Below are 17,207 nucleotides of genomic sequence, written 5' to 3'. Positions count from 1 at the left end.
TCTGGGTGTGCAAATAATACTGTGTGAAATCACGCCTTTACTGATCCACCAGACAACAAGGATGACGAATATTGCCTTCAGCTGTTTTTGAGACATTGTAGACGTCTTTCTGGGTAGCTAAAAAAAAAACACAACTAAACCACATTTTCCCAATATAGTCAACTGACTTTGAATGAGGCAGCTGTTCACTGTGTTAGTAACCTTTCATGGTCACAATCTAATTATCTAACTCTAATGATGCACAGCCGCAAACTGCCTCTCTTTGTAAACCTTTTCAAGCCACTTTCTGTAGAAAATGACTCCCCATCGGTGCATGCCTGGCGTTTGAAGAGGATAACAGCATGGTTTGATGCGCTAGATTGTTTCCTTTTTAACTTTAATCCACAATGACGGAACATCCAACCAGATTTTAAAGGGGACCTATTGTGCTCATTTTTCAACCCTTTGTATTGAGTTGGAGACTCCTACAACAGCTACACACGATAACCAGCACAGAAAGCATTCTAGTTCTTCAAGAATCTGCACATATATCTGCACGGATTTCGTGGTTCCCGCGAAAAGGGTCTGTTTTAATGTATTCCAACCATGGCCTGCCCCAATGTTGTGGTTGGTCACACTGCCAGTGCATAGAAAGTTCCGGTTTGTGCATATATATATATATATATATATATATATATATATATATATATATATATATATATATATATATATATATATATATATATATATATATATATATATATATATATATATATATATATATATATATATATATATATATATATATATATATATATATATATATATATATATATATAATGTACTGTATAACAGGGGTAACAAACTATAAGCCAGAGCTTTGTGTTGTTACATGTTCCATTATTAGTATCAACATATCTGAGTTTTTATTAGTGTTTCATTTTATGTCACACTTTGGAGGTGTCCTTTTTGTTTATATAACTATTATTATTATTAAGTAAAAAACATTTACATTTATTGACATAAAAATAGTGAAAAAATTTGGTTGCTTCCTCCCACGTGAGAGAACTAGAGAACTAGCTTGGACAGGCTCCAGTTCACGTGTGACATTAATGTGGGGAAAATATATACAACATTAACATTAAAGTGAATTTATTTATTACTGATATAATAACGTTAAATATAAATAACGTTAAATAATAATAATAATAAATATGGCTGCCCTTGTTTGATTGGCACAAGGCTTCTGATTGGTTTCTTCCTGTAACCGGTCGCTGATTGGTTGCATTGGAGGAGAGAGGCAGAGCGTGTGGCCACGCCCATCCAGCAGCGGTTGGTCCTGGGCTGGCTTGGAGGAGGCTAGCGGTGGCCATTCATTCTTCTGCGGTCCGCCGGAGGACGTGGAACAAAAAAAAAATAAAAGGCAGATCCGGAGGAGGAAAAAGTTCCTAAAGGGAGGACAAAAATCCAGCGACAAGTCACGGAGAAAGTAATCCATCTTGGCGGAGACTTCAAGCGTCCTTCCTTATCGCCCATTCTCCAAGTAAGTTCAGTTAAAATCTTACTATTCTACGAAGCCGAGTTTCCGAATATAAACAAGAGTAAACTTCTACTTTCCCCACGCCTCCTTTTTACGGTCCCTTTTTTCTACTACAAACCTCGGCATACATGTGGCAATAAAAAGCAGGGGCAGATTGACTGTTTTTTTTTTGTCGTGAAGATCCGTCCGATGTGGCGTCCATCAATCTGCTCCCCCGCCCCCAAACATTTCCCTTTGTAACGCTTGAAAATGAAAGCGTAACTTTCTTTAATTTTCTTCCGTCATTAAAGTGCATTCAAGTGACAAACGGTTGAGAATTTAGTTTTGTGACGAATCTGCCGATGAGTTCAAAAAGATACTTACACACGTAGTCAATTGCAAAATAAAACGTTTTTTTTACTTGCAGTACTTTTTTTAAAGTACTGATAGAACAGTTAACCGTCCAAATATGTAAAGAATAGCCATGGTGACATATACGTTATTGTATAAAAAGACAATTAGTGTTGCAGCTGTCTGCAATTTGCCACACACAGCAATACGTCACATTTGTAATTGCAACAAAAATCTTCAGTACAATGTGTCATTTATGCTGCTTTTCGTGCATACAGTTGTTTTATTTTGCTCGATACGATAAATGGTATTTTGTAGACATTTACAAGTGCTAAAAAAGGCTAGATGCTGATGTTTATGTCACGCAAACTCGATCTTTTCTGCACATGCGCGAGACTTACACCATTGCCAGTGTTTCTGCGACATTATATTTTTAAACGCATCAACATAAATTGTCAATAATACTTCATATATGTTATATATTTGGGGTGGGGGGGGTGTTGTATTAGTGAGTCTTATTAAAAGACGCTTGCTAGTGACAGTTGACAAGCATAGCCACTGTAGCTAGCATGGAACAATAGAGAAACTTGTCATGTCTCAATTCTAAAATAAAAATACTAATATATAAATATAATATAATATAAAATAATAATATAAAAGTGTCAATAACATTATAATGTTCTTTAACAAAAAATGCCAAAACAATACATTTGAAATGACCGTGAAATTATCTTATTGTACCCTTTTATGAACATAGTGGCCCAAACTAGCAAACTACACCATTATGCTTTAAATGCACCTTGTTGAAACTGGACACCATTTTATGTTATCTGTGCACAAAAGCACCATAAAAAGTGTCATTAACCCCACCAGTTACTTTCCTGGTGTTGATTTGTTGTCAGGGTCAGTGAACAAAAAGTCTTAAGAGGTCACTCTTCCTTTGTAACTTCAGGAGAACGCCTAAAAGTGGCCCTGGTGTCGGGTTCCGACAACCACCGCTATAGAATAACATTATCAGTGCTGTTTTCCCTCACAGTGATAGCATGCTAACTATTAGCATGCTGGCGTTCTGGCTAATTTACTCATGTCTAAATGCACATATACACGTATTGGACACTATAGGACTGCCTTGACACTTTTGACGCTTGCTATCTTGCAAGGTGTTACCATGCCAACCGTTAGCATTTTCACTATTATTTTCTAACTGCAAATTCATGCATGGCATGTTTTAGGGACACTATACTTTCTTGGACCTAGCTGTACCTTTCTATGTGCTAGCATGCTAATTGTTAGCACATTAGCTATATTATATCTAAAACTGCCTGAGCACTTTTGATATTTAGTGCTAGCATGCCCATCAAAGTTTTTGGTGGAATTTTTGGGGTTTGATGCACAAAGCCTTTGCACTCGTGCTAAAATGTTGTCCTCTGGAAGATTGTTGACACTTTATAAGCAGCTGTGATGTCGCCACTGTGCGGTCTCGCTCGCCGCTGAGTGTTCTGTAATTAGCTCATGCGTGTATTTGGCGTCGTGTAACTTTAAATAAAGCAACACACGTTGCATCTGTGATGACGCTTGGGTCGTGGCAATCACTCCGAAAGGCTTGCGGTTTGGGGCTGCCGCATGGCGTCCCTCAAGGTTTCGTGCTAAGCCCCTTATGTAGGAAAGAAACAGAACCCAGGGGTTTCATTCATCCTGACAGTGCAGAAGGCTGCTCTCCTCCTTTTGGGCCACAAAAAAGTAAAAAACACTCCCTCCCTTGCTCCTGATTTCTTGGCAGATGGATGACACAGATGCTTCGGGAAAGCTCTTTTTTTTTTTCAAACGTGTGATGCTCTAACTGCGCTGCAGTTTCAAAGCAGGGAAAAATCTGACCTCCCAAAAATTAGAACCTAGATGACAGTATGTTAGAAAACTGCTGCATGTGGACCACATGGAGGGCCTTTCATGCTCCTCAGATGTCCACACTTATGGTCATGAATCATAACTTCACTAATCCTGCTTGTAATGTATGGGAGTGGCGAGTATACTTTATGTTTTGGGTTCTTATTATTGCTTTTTTTCCACTGCAACAGAGAAGCAGAGTATAGAGGGGGAGGAGCCACTTGCTATGACCCAGTACGGTGCACTGTATTCAGGCACACGCTCCGCGCATGCCAGTGTGATGCCATGGAGGTCTCTGGCAAACTTTTTGCACTGATCAAATGCTGCGTCGCTGGCGTTTCAGGTGGCTGATGAGGTTTTTATTTGGTACAACTACAATGAGAAATGTCATCACAGGCAAGAGGGGAAAGGAGCGCTTGATTTGACCACCCACATAGTATGAGTAATCTCACCTCATTATCTGAGATCTTGTTAATGTTATCAGATTCATCAGTATGATGTAATAATTCCCTCATATCTCTCCGATAATTATCATGCACCTTTACTTTTAAGGTATAAAAGTAAATTTTACCACTCATTTACATAAAAAGTTGTGTTTTCGGATTTGTTTAGTAGTTTTTTTTCACCCCTTAATGTTTGAAACCGATGAACGGCTTTGTTAGGGATGGAATATTTTCCCTCTTGTTCAAAGAGATGGAATTACACCTGATAGCCTTTAAAAAAAGGTCAATGTTTTTGTTTAACGGATGGGGTTTGTTTGCTTCATCAGCCAGCATGTCTGACTCGGTGTGTTTTGACGAGCTGCAGGAAATCACGTCATCTGTGTGAAGTGTGCCAAAGTCCAGCAGTGTCTTTCTGCCCACTTCCATACGACTGATTCCAGTCTGCATAAAACTTTTATTTTCTATGACGCCGCCCCCCCCCCCCCCCCCCCAGACCCCCACCCCCCCACCCTGGGTACACGGTTAGGGCAGTCATGCTGTCTGATTAGATCAGGCAGCCCCTCTATCCTCTGCCTTCCCCTCATGGCTACCACAGAGGAGCCTCCCCTGTGTGTGTGGGGGGGGGGCTCTACCTCCAGCAGCTCTCCAGCCCTGGAGCTTGCTTGCTGGGGGCCGAGCAGGGTGGGGTCCAGGCCAAAACAAAGCCCCCGCCTTGCACTCTCCTTTGAAAGCAAAAGAAGGGAATGACTTATGGAGGAGAGAGAGGGGGGGGGCGGGGGCAGGGCGCTTCTAGGTCTGCGGCGGGTTTTGTGCCTTTTGTGGGGGTCTGGGGACAAGGATGACGGCTCACGACTCTCAGGGCAAATGCGCTGCAGACGGGACAGTTTCATTACCTCCGCCTCGCGCTGGATATCAACGAAAGCAGGAAGTTGTGGCGTGCAGCTGGAGGCTAATGGCGACGGCATCATATGATCAGAGCGCATGGTGTCATGGAAAAGCCTTTGAGCCATGCGCCGCAGCTGGAACTCCAAAGTTGCTTACTTCACAGTTTATTTTAGACGGGAGAGAGAGAGAGGATATGAAAGGAAAAGGCACATGAAACGTCTGCAAGCATTTATTATCCGTACAGGTCCAGATTTCTAACCATCCACAGCTACTCTACCTAAATGGGGCAAAATTGCGATATGGGTCATGCCCCAGATCACAACACATTCGTGGCGGTTAATTGGTTCCAGACCTGACTGCAATAAGTAGGATTCAATATTAATAAAGGGAATATTTTTGCAGTTACAGCATACAAAGCCTGTTTATGACTTTCTAGATATGGCTTTTAACATTATTAGAGCCCTGTAGACATGAAATAACAGCCCTATAGTCACTTTTACACTCCTGTTATTTGTTTACATCACATTGCCCAGGCTACAGGATAATTGCAGGGACATAACAGACGGCTTCTGGTAGCAAAACAAGTTAGCGTGTCCAATTTGTGAAAAGTGAATTTTAAATTTAGGCATCTTCTGCTTTGACAATTTGTCATCTAACTTCTCCCCCCTCCATTTCTTTTTTTCCCCATTTTTTGCTCTTTTGCTTTTCTCCAACTTTTTTTCTTTTTCTTGAGTTTTTATTTTTCAAAATTCATTGTTTTCCATTCTTGGGGCATTCACCCACAATATCTCAACATTGTATTCATTTAGTTTATTCTAAACCTAAAGGAAAACTTCCTTCCTGGGTGCATTGATTTCACATAGCAACATAGAAAGGAATGCTACACCTAGCACTACACTGGTGAGGTGTCACTACACCAGTAATGTAGTTCTTAGGCGTAACAATGTTCATAACAATAATAATAAAAAAGTGACTGTAGCTTGGTTCATGATGGAAATGGGGGGCATCAGTCTGCATGTTCTCCCCGTGCATGCGTGTGTTCCTCCTTTTTTAGCTGTTTTTATATATTTAAAATGCATCAAGTTCATCCGCTCGTCCTCAAAGGAGCACAAATCTGAGCACAAAGCAGACTGGACTCTTTTTTTTTCTAGAAGTTTGCCTGCTTAATTTGCTGTAATGCGAGCTAATGGTCGGCGCAGCTGTGACTTGATTTGCAGCCAGACGGCTCTCCGGGTGCGGGTGACGGCGCTGCTAGACGGTACTGGGGGGGTAACGTTACAGCGCCCGTGGGACCCCACACACGCGTAGCCGACCTCAGGGCTGCCAGCGGGAGTTCCTTTCTACACAGTGTGGATCTGTCATGACCCAAAACAAAACATGTTCCCAGACTTGATCATTGACTTTAACAAGAATTTGCCGGGCTACTTTTTTCCAGGTTATCTCCTTCCGGTCTCGGATGTGGCGACCAACACCGGTATTTCCAAAACGTATTGTACTGTAACTGTTACCGTCTGTAGAAGCCATACGTGAAAAGCAGTCTGAGAAAGACTGCAAGGAGAATGCCAGGCTCTTTAGTTTGACAATTAACTGCAGCGGTCTTGTGTCAGACATCTGTGATCCATCTCCTGGGGGCAGGCGTCTGCAAAATACACCGCCCCTACCCCCATACACACTCCCCTCTACTTCCTGCTTTCGTCGCCCCAGAGATCATTTACCCTGACGGCCGCTTCTGACCCCCATCCGTCCCTCTGAGTCATCGTCAGTCACACTCTGACGTGTGCTTACATTTTTAAACACAAATTAGACACATGTGATAATATTTATTGACATGGAGGTCTCGCTCTCTAGCGAGACTCCTTACAGTTTTTTCTCGCTTACTGTCAGCCATCCACCTCCCGGTGGTGGTGCTGGTGCTGGTGCTGTTCCTGTTCCACGGGTGTGCCGTGACTGGACAAATAAGGGTCTGCAGGCACACTCATTGTTTCCACAACACGCCTGAAATGACAATGCGGGTCGTCAAAATATGCGACTCAGGCCGCCAACGTGATGTCATCAAGGTTACGTCGTCTGCTTAAGTTAATGCACGATTCCTGGGAGAAAATACAGCGAGTCTCCGTTCGGTAGTGCGACACCAAATATGGCCGACGGCTCCGTTTTATGAGAACCATGTGAGAGATTGGGATTGAACACTTCCATGGCGCGAGCCGCAAGAGTAAATCAAGGGAGCACTGCTTTGTCTTGGTTTCGCGGAAAAGATGACGTCTTTTTTTTTTTTTTTTCGTATTGATGCTGATTCGAAATTGTAGGATTGTTCAGCCTTCGCGGAGGTAATCATTCTTTAGCGATTATGTGTTTCCTGTCCCTTTCTTCGTCCGCCATGTTTTCAGTGGCCTAGAAACAATGCTAAATCAACTCTTTGGAGCCATCTGTTGGACCTCATGTCGGCAAGATGATGTCATGTTTGTGTGCAAGTGCACACACACGGGAGGAAATTGGCTAGTGTGAGGACAATCATTGCATTAGTGGTAGAGTGTATAATCATCATGAGCCTGAGGGAGTAAAAGGCACCTTTTAAAAGAAATGCTGCTGCTGCGTTAAGTGTTTTTGTGTGTGTGGGGCCGAGTTGGAAATGGTTGTCAAAGGGAATTAAGTGCTAATGAAGGAGATTAGCGGTGTTGATGTCATGGACTTTGTGGAGAGGACACACACTAGGGACACCAGTCTAGCCATGTGATGCTAAAGAATCATGATCAAACTTACAGCTTTGAAGATGTGTAGCGAAACCTGCATTTTTTTTTCAATGCAGTTGTCCTTTGTTCGTAGCGGTTGATTGGTTCCAGGCCCGACTGTGATAAATGAATTTCTGCAACATAGGATTCAATGCACGTTTTTGTAGTTACAGCATAGAAAACCTGTCTAGGACTTTCTAAATATGATTTTATACACCATTAAAGCCCTCCAGACACGAAATAACACCCCTATAGTCACCTTTATACTCGTATCAGGCAATATAGTGGACATAATACGTGAAAATAAGACGTATATAACCTGTTTATACATATATAACCTGTCAAATTCTAAATGTTTTTTAACATTAGAGCCCTCTACACACAAAATAACACTCCTATAGTCACCTTTATACTCGTATTAGGCAATATAGTGGACATAATACGTGAAAATAAGACATATATAAGCTGTTTATACATATATAACCTGTCAAATTGTAAATGTTTTTTAACATTAGAGCCCTCTAGACATGAAGTAACACCCCTATAGTCACCTTTACACTCCTGTTAGCCAATATAGAGGACATAATAAGTGAAAATAAGATATATAAAGCCTGTTTAGCACCTTCTATCTGCAGTTTTTAACATTAGAGCTTTCTAGACATGGAATAACACCCCTATAGTTATCTATTCACTCCAATTAGCCAATATGGTGGACATAATAACAGAAAATAGGACACAGAAAATGTGTTGACCACAGTATTGGAGCCTTGTAGACATACAAATAGTCACCTTTACGCCGCTATTATTCATTGTTTACAACACATATCCTCTGTGATGTCCTCTGTGAAGTGGTGAGCGTGTGCACGGGGCGGGCTCATCTGAAGCCAGGGCCTGGTCAGAGGTTGTTTTCATGTCCGTTTCCCTTTGTGACATCACAAAGCCACAACTTGAAAAGGGAGCGTCTTCTCTCAAAAGCGGAGCAAATAAGTGAGGGAGATGATCGATTTTTCCTCAGACTCCAGAGACACGTTTTACTCACCGAGTTCATTTACGGGTCACGTCTTGCTTTTTGCTTTGCAGTTTATCAGCATGAGCTCGCCTGGTGGACTACGTAGTTTGGCGAGCTTTCATCAGACCTGTCCAACTTCTGTCAGATGTTGGGGACATTTACGTTTTAGCAAGTCCAGCTGTTGCTTTTTGCGCTGGTGTTATATCAAGCTAGTGGCTATTAAGTCTTTTTATTGCATTTTTGTTCCTCATTTGTCAAGGTTTTGTCTCGTAAGTCCCCATTAGGTGACCCAGTTTGTGTTACTCTCCTTTCTATTCCTTTATTTAACAGCAGTGCTAAGTGGAAGGAGGTTTGGTATGCCAGCTGTGGCTACCTACACTCATTATTTTTCCTTTTACTGCAGGGACTTTGGTGAGCGGCACAATGACTTCAGTGGTGATCACCAATAATGACTATCGAGGAGGAATTAGAATATTCCCATGCAATATTAATATTTTTGGAAACAAAATGTTCCGTCGGCGGCACGGCGGTCGAGTGGTTAGCGCGCAGACCTCACAGCTAGGAGACCAGGGGTTCAATTCCACCCTCGGCCATCTCTGTGTGGAGTTTGCATGTTCTCCCCGTGCATGCGTGGGTTTTCTCCGGGTACTCCGGTTTCCTCCCACATTCCAAAAACATGCTAGGTTAATTGGCCACTCCAAATTGTCCATAGGTATGAATGTGAGTGTCAATGGTTGTTTGTCTATATGTGCCCTGTGATTGGCTGGCCACCAGTCCAGGGTGTACCCCGCCTCTCGCCCGAAGACAGCTGGGATAGGCTCCAGCACCCCCCACAACCCTTGTGAGGATAAATGGTAGAAAATGAATGAAAGAATGAATGAGTTCTCCTCCCATTTTGTGTGGAAGTGGTAACTTTTTGGCTTCTTATTTTGTCTTTGCCCACCCTCGGCCATCTCTGTGTAGAGTTTGCATGTTCTCCCCGTGCATGCGTGAGTTTTCTCCGGGTACTCTGGTTTCCTCCCACATTCCAAAAATTTGCTAGGTTAATTGGCGACTCCAAATTGTCCATAGGTATGAATGTGAGTGTGAATGGTTGTTTGTCTATATGTGCCCTGTGATTGGCTGGCGACCAGTCCAGGGTGTACCCCGCCTCTCGTCCAAAGACCGCTTTGTGAGGAAAAAGCGGTAGAAAATGAACGAATGAATGAAAATGTTCCGCCACTCCATGTTTGCGCTCACCTGTGGGCTGTGTGCTGCACCGCCAGGCTCCTTTAAAAAGATTTTCTTGACGATTACTCCAAATTGCCTCGTTTGGATGCTTTGCCGAGGCAGCGTGTCGCTAAGTGCTAAGTGTTTACGAGTGAACCGGCCGGCTGGGTGCTAGCCGCTTCCTCGCGCCCGAGTTTAAGGACGTTAGCCCGAGGGCCGCCGCTCCCGAGCTGCTGCTTTTATTGACAGAACTCTCGGATTGGACTTTTCCTTTCCGTTATCTGTACTGGTTTGCGCTTGTTTTCTCTGGTGCGTTTCCTCATTTTGTAAACCTCAGGGTGGAGCCCGGCCACCTGTTTTGTCCTACTTCCTGTCCGACGTGACTTGTTTTTGGTGGTTTAAGCGCTTAAAACAAACACGGCAGAGTGAGATCCAGCTTTTAGGCCAACGTAGCTATTAAGCTTATTTTCCAACCATTTAAACTAGCAGCACACACCCCCCTCCTGCTCCCTCCCAAAGCCCGACCGTACTATAAAGAAAGTCTGAAAGACTCTTTTGTGGCGGGCCTGGGTTGCAGCGAGCATACCTACAGACATCCCCCAGACCCGCATAATGGCCTCCCCCAGCTGTGGAAGTGCTCAGCATCCAACGTTGGCCTTTGCCAAGAGGTATTTGCCAGTTAAACGCGTCACTTGAAAGGATCCAAATATGAGCAGCACTTCTCTTTTAAGAAAATCCTCTCAGCTGCAGCCATTTGCACGCCGCCCTCCTCGCCAAAACTTTAGACTTCCGAGGAAACGTCTGCAAAGTAGCATCAAAAGGACTCGCAAGAGCTGGATAAACTACAGTATATATGGAATGCACTCATAGATGCCATTCATCACACACCAGATAACATTAAAGAGCAGGACAGGAGGACGCAGATGTTCGCAACACTAGCGTAGCTGCAGTATGTGCGCTACAGTGCTAACATATTAACAGCAACATCATCGTGCTAGGTTTGCCTGCTTGCATCAGAAATATTTGGACTGTCAACATGGGACATGTCACCTGACCACTGTGACCGATGTCGTTTATCAGCTCTTCTTCCTGGGTGTGGCCAACACCACACATCGGCTCTGTCAGGTCTGTTGAGCTTGCTTTTGAAATTCAGGGGTCCTGGCAGGCTTCTCTACACATCTTAAAACATGTCAAGGTCGACAGCATTTCATACAACTTAAATAAAAGGTGTCTGAATATAAGAAAATAACCATATATTCAATAAAAAGGCAAACCTAACTTGTTTGTGACATTCTGGGGTCCTGGCAGGCTTCTCTGCACATCTTAAAAACCTGTCAATGTCGACACCATTTCATACAACTTAAATAAAAGGTGTCTGAATATAAGAAAATAACCATATATTCAATAAAAAGGCAAACCTAACTTATTTGAGCTTGTTTGTGACATTCTGGGGTCCTGGCAGGCTTCTCTACACATCTTAAAACATGTCAAGGTTGACACCATTTCATACAAATTAAATAAAAGGTGTCTGAATATAAGAGAATAACCATCTATTCAATAAAAAGGCAAACCTAACTTATTTGAGCTTGTTTGTGACAATCTGGGGTCCTGACAGGCTTCTCTACACATCTTAACAGTTGAAAGGTGTCAATGTAACACTATCTCATACACCTTAAAATGTGTGTGTATGTTTTGTGAATGTAAGAAAGGAAGCGTCTTCTCTCAAAGATGCTAGATTTTTCTCATGTTTGGTTGTTAGTACATCATGAAGAAGTCACTTTTGTGTAACAACATTGGCCTTCTTCGCTCAATGGCTGTGAAATAATGTCCTAATTGTTTATGAGAGCAGCTCGTCCTTGTGATTCTGCTGAAGCCGGTGTGGGAATTGGGTATTATTTCAAGCTTATACTCTGCGAAATTGCACTTTCCACCAATGCTTTATTTTGATGTGTTGGAGGGTTTGTGTCTTTTATCCCTACGACAACAAATAGAAATCACATGTTCACCACTGGCATCCCGTGTCTGTGCGTTCGTCACGAGTTGACATCATGGAGTCCGCTCCGTTTGGCTCCACAGTGCTGGTTGAACTGGGAGCGAACAGACTTCTGGTTCATGTAAAGACTTGAAGCCATCATTAGTTAATTATCTAAGGTCTGATGGATGTGTCATTAATTGGCAATGAGCTGGTTCATCATGTCCATGGCCTGATGGACAGTCTCATGTTTTTATTGTACCAAGCACTGTTGACACGGGGCACGGCACCAAGCGCCCAACCCGGATGTGTCTTACATGAGTCGTAGGTAGCATTTCTACAGATCTTTCAAAATGCAATGGCAATAATTCAGTCCTTGTTTCTGTTTCTCTGCAGGAAGAGACTTGTCCTCGCTTGGGCACAACTACAAAATCCATCTCGAGGCTTCCACGTGAGAGGTTGGTGTCGAAAATATAGGTTAGACGTAGCACCGTGCGTCCGCCACACACTTGAGGCCAACACTCCCTTCTACGTATACAAACCACATTTCCTGCTTTTCTTGCAGTGATATATTTTTGGGGCCTCTTATGAGTGGGAACACAAGCTCTTCTCATCCCTCCTCTATTGTTCCCCGCACCGTGAGACTTCAGTCATCTTAAATAATCGAAACTTGAGATGCATGGGAAGTCGGCCCAACAAGTTGCTGTCAATTTCATAGCACATAGCATATCAGTGAAGATAATTAGCTTAAGTTCCGTGGAGGCTCAGCGTCCTTTTGCACACTACAGTGCTGACTCTGGTGTATTTATCCGGAAGAAGGAGGAAGTCAGGGGCGTTTGAGGGAGGCTTCCTTGCTGGGTTTGGTGGTGGTGGTGGGGGGGTGTATGTTTTTCCAATATGAGTGAAAACAATGGAAGCGGTGGGGGCGACCACCTGCAAAGGTCGTTTCAAAGTGGGGAACCCCCCAATGATAATAAACAAGGAGATCATTTGTCATCACTAATGCTTAAAATAGTTGAATAGTCCTGCTTCCTGTTATCTACTCCACGCTTTGGCCATGTCTGGCCTTCCTTATCTTCTTCATTCAACCTGGACTTTATGGAAATTGCATTTTTTTTTCCTGTGACATTTTCAACATCCAACATTTGTAGCAGTACAATGTTTTTAGGGTCAGACATCAGTAGTAATTCTGTGTTTTCAACGTCGGATGTCAGCAGTAATGCCGTGTTTTCAAGGTTGGACATCAAGAGTAACAGTGTTTTCAAAGTCGGTCTTCAGGATCAGCAAAGTGTTTTCAAGGTCGGACATCGGTAGCAACAGTGTTTTCAAGGTCGGGCATCGGTAGCAACAGCGTTTTCAAGGTCGGGCATCGGTAGCAACAGCGTTTTCAAGGTCGGGCATCGGTAGCAACACAGTGTTTTCAAGGTCGGGCATCGGTAGCAACAGCGTTTTCAAGGTCGGGCATCGGTAGCAACAGCGTTTTCAAGGTCGGGCATCGGTAGCAACAGCGTTTTCAAGGTCGGGCATCGGTAGCAACAGCGTTTTCAAGGTCGGGCATCGGTAGCAACAGCGTTTTCAAGGTCGGGCATCGGTAGTAACAGTGTTTTCACGGTCGGACATCGGTAGCAAAAGTGATTTCAAGGTCGGACATCGGTAGCAAAAGTGATTTCAAGGTCGGACATCGGTAGCAAAAGTGATTTCAAGGTCGGACATCGGTACTAACAGTGTTTTCAAGGTCGGACATCAGGTCTAACAGTGTTTTCAAGGTCGGACATCAGTACTAACACAGTGTTTTCAAGGTCGGGCATCGGTAGCAACAGCGTTTTCAAGGTCGGACATCGGTAGCAACAGCGTTTTCAAGGTCGGGCATCGGTAGCAACAGCGTTTTCAAGGTCGGGCATCGGTAGTAACAGTGTTTTCACGGTCGGACATCGGTAGCAAAAGTGATTTCAAGGTCGGACATCGGTAGCAAAAGTGATTTCAAGGTCGGACATCGGTAGCAAAAGTGATTTCAAGGTCGGACATTGGTACTAACAGTGTTTTCAAGGTCGGACATCAGGTCTAACAGTGTTTTCAAGGTCGGACATCAGTACTAACACAGCGTTTTCAAGGTCGGGCATCGGTAGCAACAGCGTTTTCAAGGTCGGGCATCGGTAGCAACAGCGTTTTCAAGGTCGGGCATCGGTAGCAACAGAGTTTTCAAGGTCGGACATCGGTAGCAACAGTGTTTTCAAGGTCGGACATCGGTAGCAACAGTGTTTTCAAGGTCGGGCATCGGTAGCAACAGTGTTTTCAAGGTCGGGCATCGGTAGTAAGTGTTTTCACGGTCGGACATCGGTAGCAAAAGTGATTTCACGGTCGGACATCGGTAGCAAAAGTGATTTCACGGTCGGACATCGGTAGCAAAAGTGATTTCAAGGTCGGGCATCGGTAGCAACAGCGTTTTCAAGGTCGGGCATCGGTAGCAACAGTGTTTTCAAGGTCGGGCATCGGTAGCAACAGCGTTTTCAAGGTCGGGCATCGGTAGCAACAGCGTTTTCAAGGTCGGGCATCGGTAGCAACAGCGTTTTCAAGGTCGGGCATCGGTAGTAACAGTGTTTTCACGGTCGGACATCGGTAGCAAAAGTGATTTCAAGGTCGGACATCGGTAGCAAAAGTGATTTCAAGGTCGGACATCGGTAGCAAAAGTGATTTCAAGGTCGGACATCGGTAGCAAAAGTGATTTCAAGGTCGGACATCGGTACTAACAGTGTTTTCAAGGTCGGACATCAGTACTAACACAGTGTTTTCAAGGTCGGGCATCGGTAGCAACAGCGTTTTCAAGGTCGGACATCGGTAGCAACAGCGTTTTCAAGGTCGGGCATCGGTAGCAACAGCGTTTTCAAGGTCGGGCATCGGTAGTAACAGCGTTTTCAAGGTCGGACATCGGTAGCAAAAGTGATTTCAAGGTCGGACATCGGTAGCAAAAGTGATTTCAAGGTCGGACATCGGTAGCAAAAGTGATTTCAAGGTCGGACATCGGTAGCAAAAGTGATTTCAAGGTCGGACATTGGTACTAACAGTGTTTTCAAGGTCGGACATCAGGTCTAACAGTGTTTTCAAGGTCGGACATCAGTACTAACACAGCGTTTTCAAGGTCGGGCATCGGTAGCAACAGCGTTTTCAAGGTCGGGCATCGGTAGCAACAGCGTTTTCAAGGTCGGGCATCGGTAGCAACAGCGTTTTCAAGGTCGGGCATCGGTAGCAACAGTGTTTTCAAGGTCGGGCATCGGTAGCAACAGTGTTTTCAAGGTCGGACATCGGTAGCAAAAGTGATTTCACGGTCGGACATCGGTAGCAAAAGTGATTTCACGGTCGGACATCGGTAGCAAAAGTGATTTCAAGGTCGGACATCGGTAGCAAAAGTGATTTCAAGGTCGGACATCAGGTCTAACAGTGTTTTCAAGGTCGGACATCAGTACTAACACAGTGTTTTCAAGGTCGGACATCAGAAGCAAAAAAAACTTCATATGAAACAATTTCATGTAAAACTTTGTGTGAAATGTAATGTCTTGTGGGTGGCGGTGCTATAGTTATAGTTAGTAAGCGTCCCGTCAAGGTGTTTGATGGCGGCCATGTTTTTCAAGCAATTCTTCTGAAATTTTCGGGACATGACCATGACATGGTCAGTCCTCTAACAGTGTGTACCAAATGTGGTGATAAGCCGGCTTGTGGGTGTCAACAGCGCCACCATGCGGTGTATTTATCAGAATAACAGTAACACTGGCAAAGGCAGCAGTCAGATGCATACTGTGGTGGATATTCTGGCAGATGTTCACTCTTTTGTGTGCAGCGGTTGACAAGTCGAAGTGTTAGCTTCCACACAGGACTGAAGCTTGGACAATAGTCTTCTTGTCTATAGAGGGAAGCACTTCTGCAGAGAACTCAACATTTCTATCACAGCTAACCTGAGAGACTGTTGTCCTTTTGTTGCTCCTCGCTTTGACATATCTCTCGGCCTCCTGAGGACGTTTTGATAAATGGGTTTGAGAAGCTTGGTCGGTGTTGTTGGTGGGAATCTCTGCTGGGAGCACCAGGTTAGAGCCACGAGGGTAGTTGGGATTAAAGCACCCCCCCCCCCCCCCCCCCCCCCCCCAAGTACAAAACACCATGGGAACAATGCTTGACATCTGACCAAAATACCTTCCACCCGAGCTCTGCCGATTTCCTGAGTCTGGCCTGGAAACAACACAAGCGCTGGGATTTGTGCTTCTTTTTCTCTCCGTACGTTTGTGGGTCCCGGGGCTATTTTCAGGGCTGGAAGGTGGGGCTGGAAACGGTTAAAGATAATGGACACAGTGTCGAGCCTGAGGGCCCCCCCCAGCTGTGCGAGTGCTAACAGTGGGGGAAAAAAGAAGAGAGGTGGGGGGGGTGCTCAGGCGTCCCAGTCCATCAGCAGTCGGAGGAAATAGGTGTGAAGAATGTACCCCCCCAACCCCCAGTTTTAGATACATTTCACTTGGTTTTCACTTTTGGCACCACGGGCCTACTTTTTTGTTGCGTGTTAAATCAATTTCTAGCAGCACTGAACTGACAATGCACAAATGTTGTGTTTGTGTGCTGCTCAGGAATGCCTTGACGCATGTACAAGCTAATGTTAGCTCGGCTTTTACGTCAAAAGTGGAATGACATTAGAAAACGTATTAACATAATGAATTTTTCCGTATAAATATTCAGTTCCAGGGTCAAACAGTCACCAGCTTCATTCACCATAGCAAGGTTTTTCATTATTCTTCATGGTTGACGTCAACCACACACTGATGCACGGCAGCGATCTGAACAACCATGTGCTAAGTTAGCCTGTAGTAAAGCGTTTCGCTCATGGGCGAGAAGGCACTTTTAGCAGGATGCTACCACCTATTAGCTGTTGTTCTTCGGCAGCTTGACTGGCACCAGTTGAGATCGGAGCCGCAGAGGCCACCCACTGTGACGCGTCAGATGGTCTTTGTTTTCCGACACCCTCTTTTACCTCTGTGGCGCGGCGGGGTTTGCTGTAGGCGATGGGTGTTATCGTCCACATATGAGGAGCTTGGCTGACCTCCGCCTTTGGACCCAGACAGACAGCTGTGGAATGATCCAGACGGAGACAAAGAGGTTATAAACAGCCAGGGAGGGACCACTCGGGTTGAAATGGAGTGCATGTTTTCATGTTTCAAGACTTCTGGTAAGAGGTGTTTTCTGTCAGCCA

General features: G+C 44.3%; 1 protein-coding gene and 1 long non-coding RNA gene across 3 annotated transcripts in view; one reads left to right on the top strand and one right to left on the bottom strand.

Annotated features, from left to right (window-relative positions):
- Positions 1-1,235: 1,235 nt before the first annotated feature.
- The window catches only part of lhfpl2a (LHFPL tetraspan subfamily member 2a), a 38,687-nt gene continuing 22,715 nt past the window's right edge, over positions 1,236-17,207 (top strand). Inside the window, exons 1-2 of one of the 2 annotated variants that reach the window (XM_058064494.1) lie at positions 1,241-1,522; positions 12,377-12,438. The gene's annotated coding sequence lies outside the window, so the exon portion shown is untranslated. Of the gene's footprint in view, positions 1,523-12,376; positions 12,439-17,207 lie in introns of both variants that reach the window. The other variant, XM_058064495.1, reaches the window with a different exon arrangement.
- Positions 5,195-8,680, bottom strand: LOC131116677 (uncharacterized). Its single transcript, XR_009123922.1, has 3 exons — positions 8,580-8,680; positions 7,822-7,924; positions 5,195-7,056 (listed from the first exon to the last, which is right to left on the bottom strand). It is a non-coding gene; the product is annotated as an uncharacterized LOC131116677 (long non-coding RNA).

The sequence above is a fragment of the Doryrhamphus excisus genome, chromosome 2 (genome assembly GCF_030265055.1).
Source record: "Doryrhamphus excisus isolate RoL2022-K1 chromosome 2, RoL_Dexc_1.0, whole genome shotgun sequence".
Classification (NCBI taxonomy): domain Eukaryota; kingdom Metazoa; phylum Chordata; class Actinopteri; order Syngnathiformes; family Syngnathidae; genus Doryrhamphus; species Doryrhamphus excisus.
The sequence above is the reverse complement of the archived record's forward strand: the minus strand, read 5'-3'. Positions and strand labels throughout refer to the sequence as shown.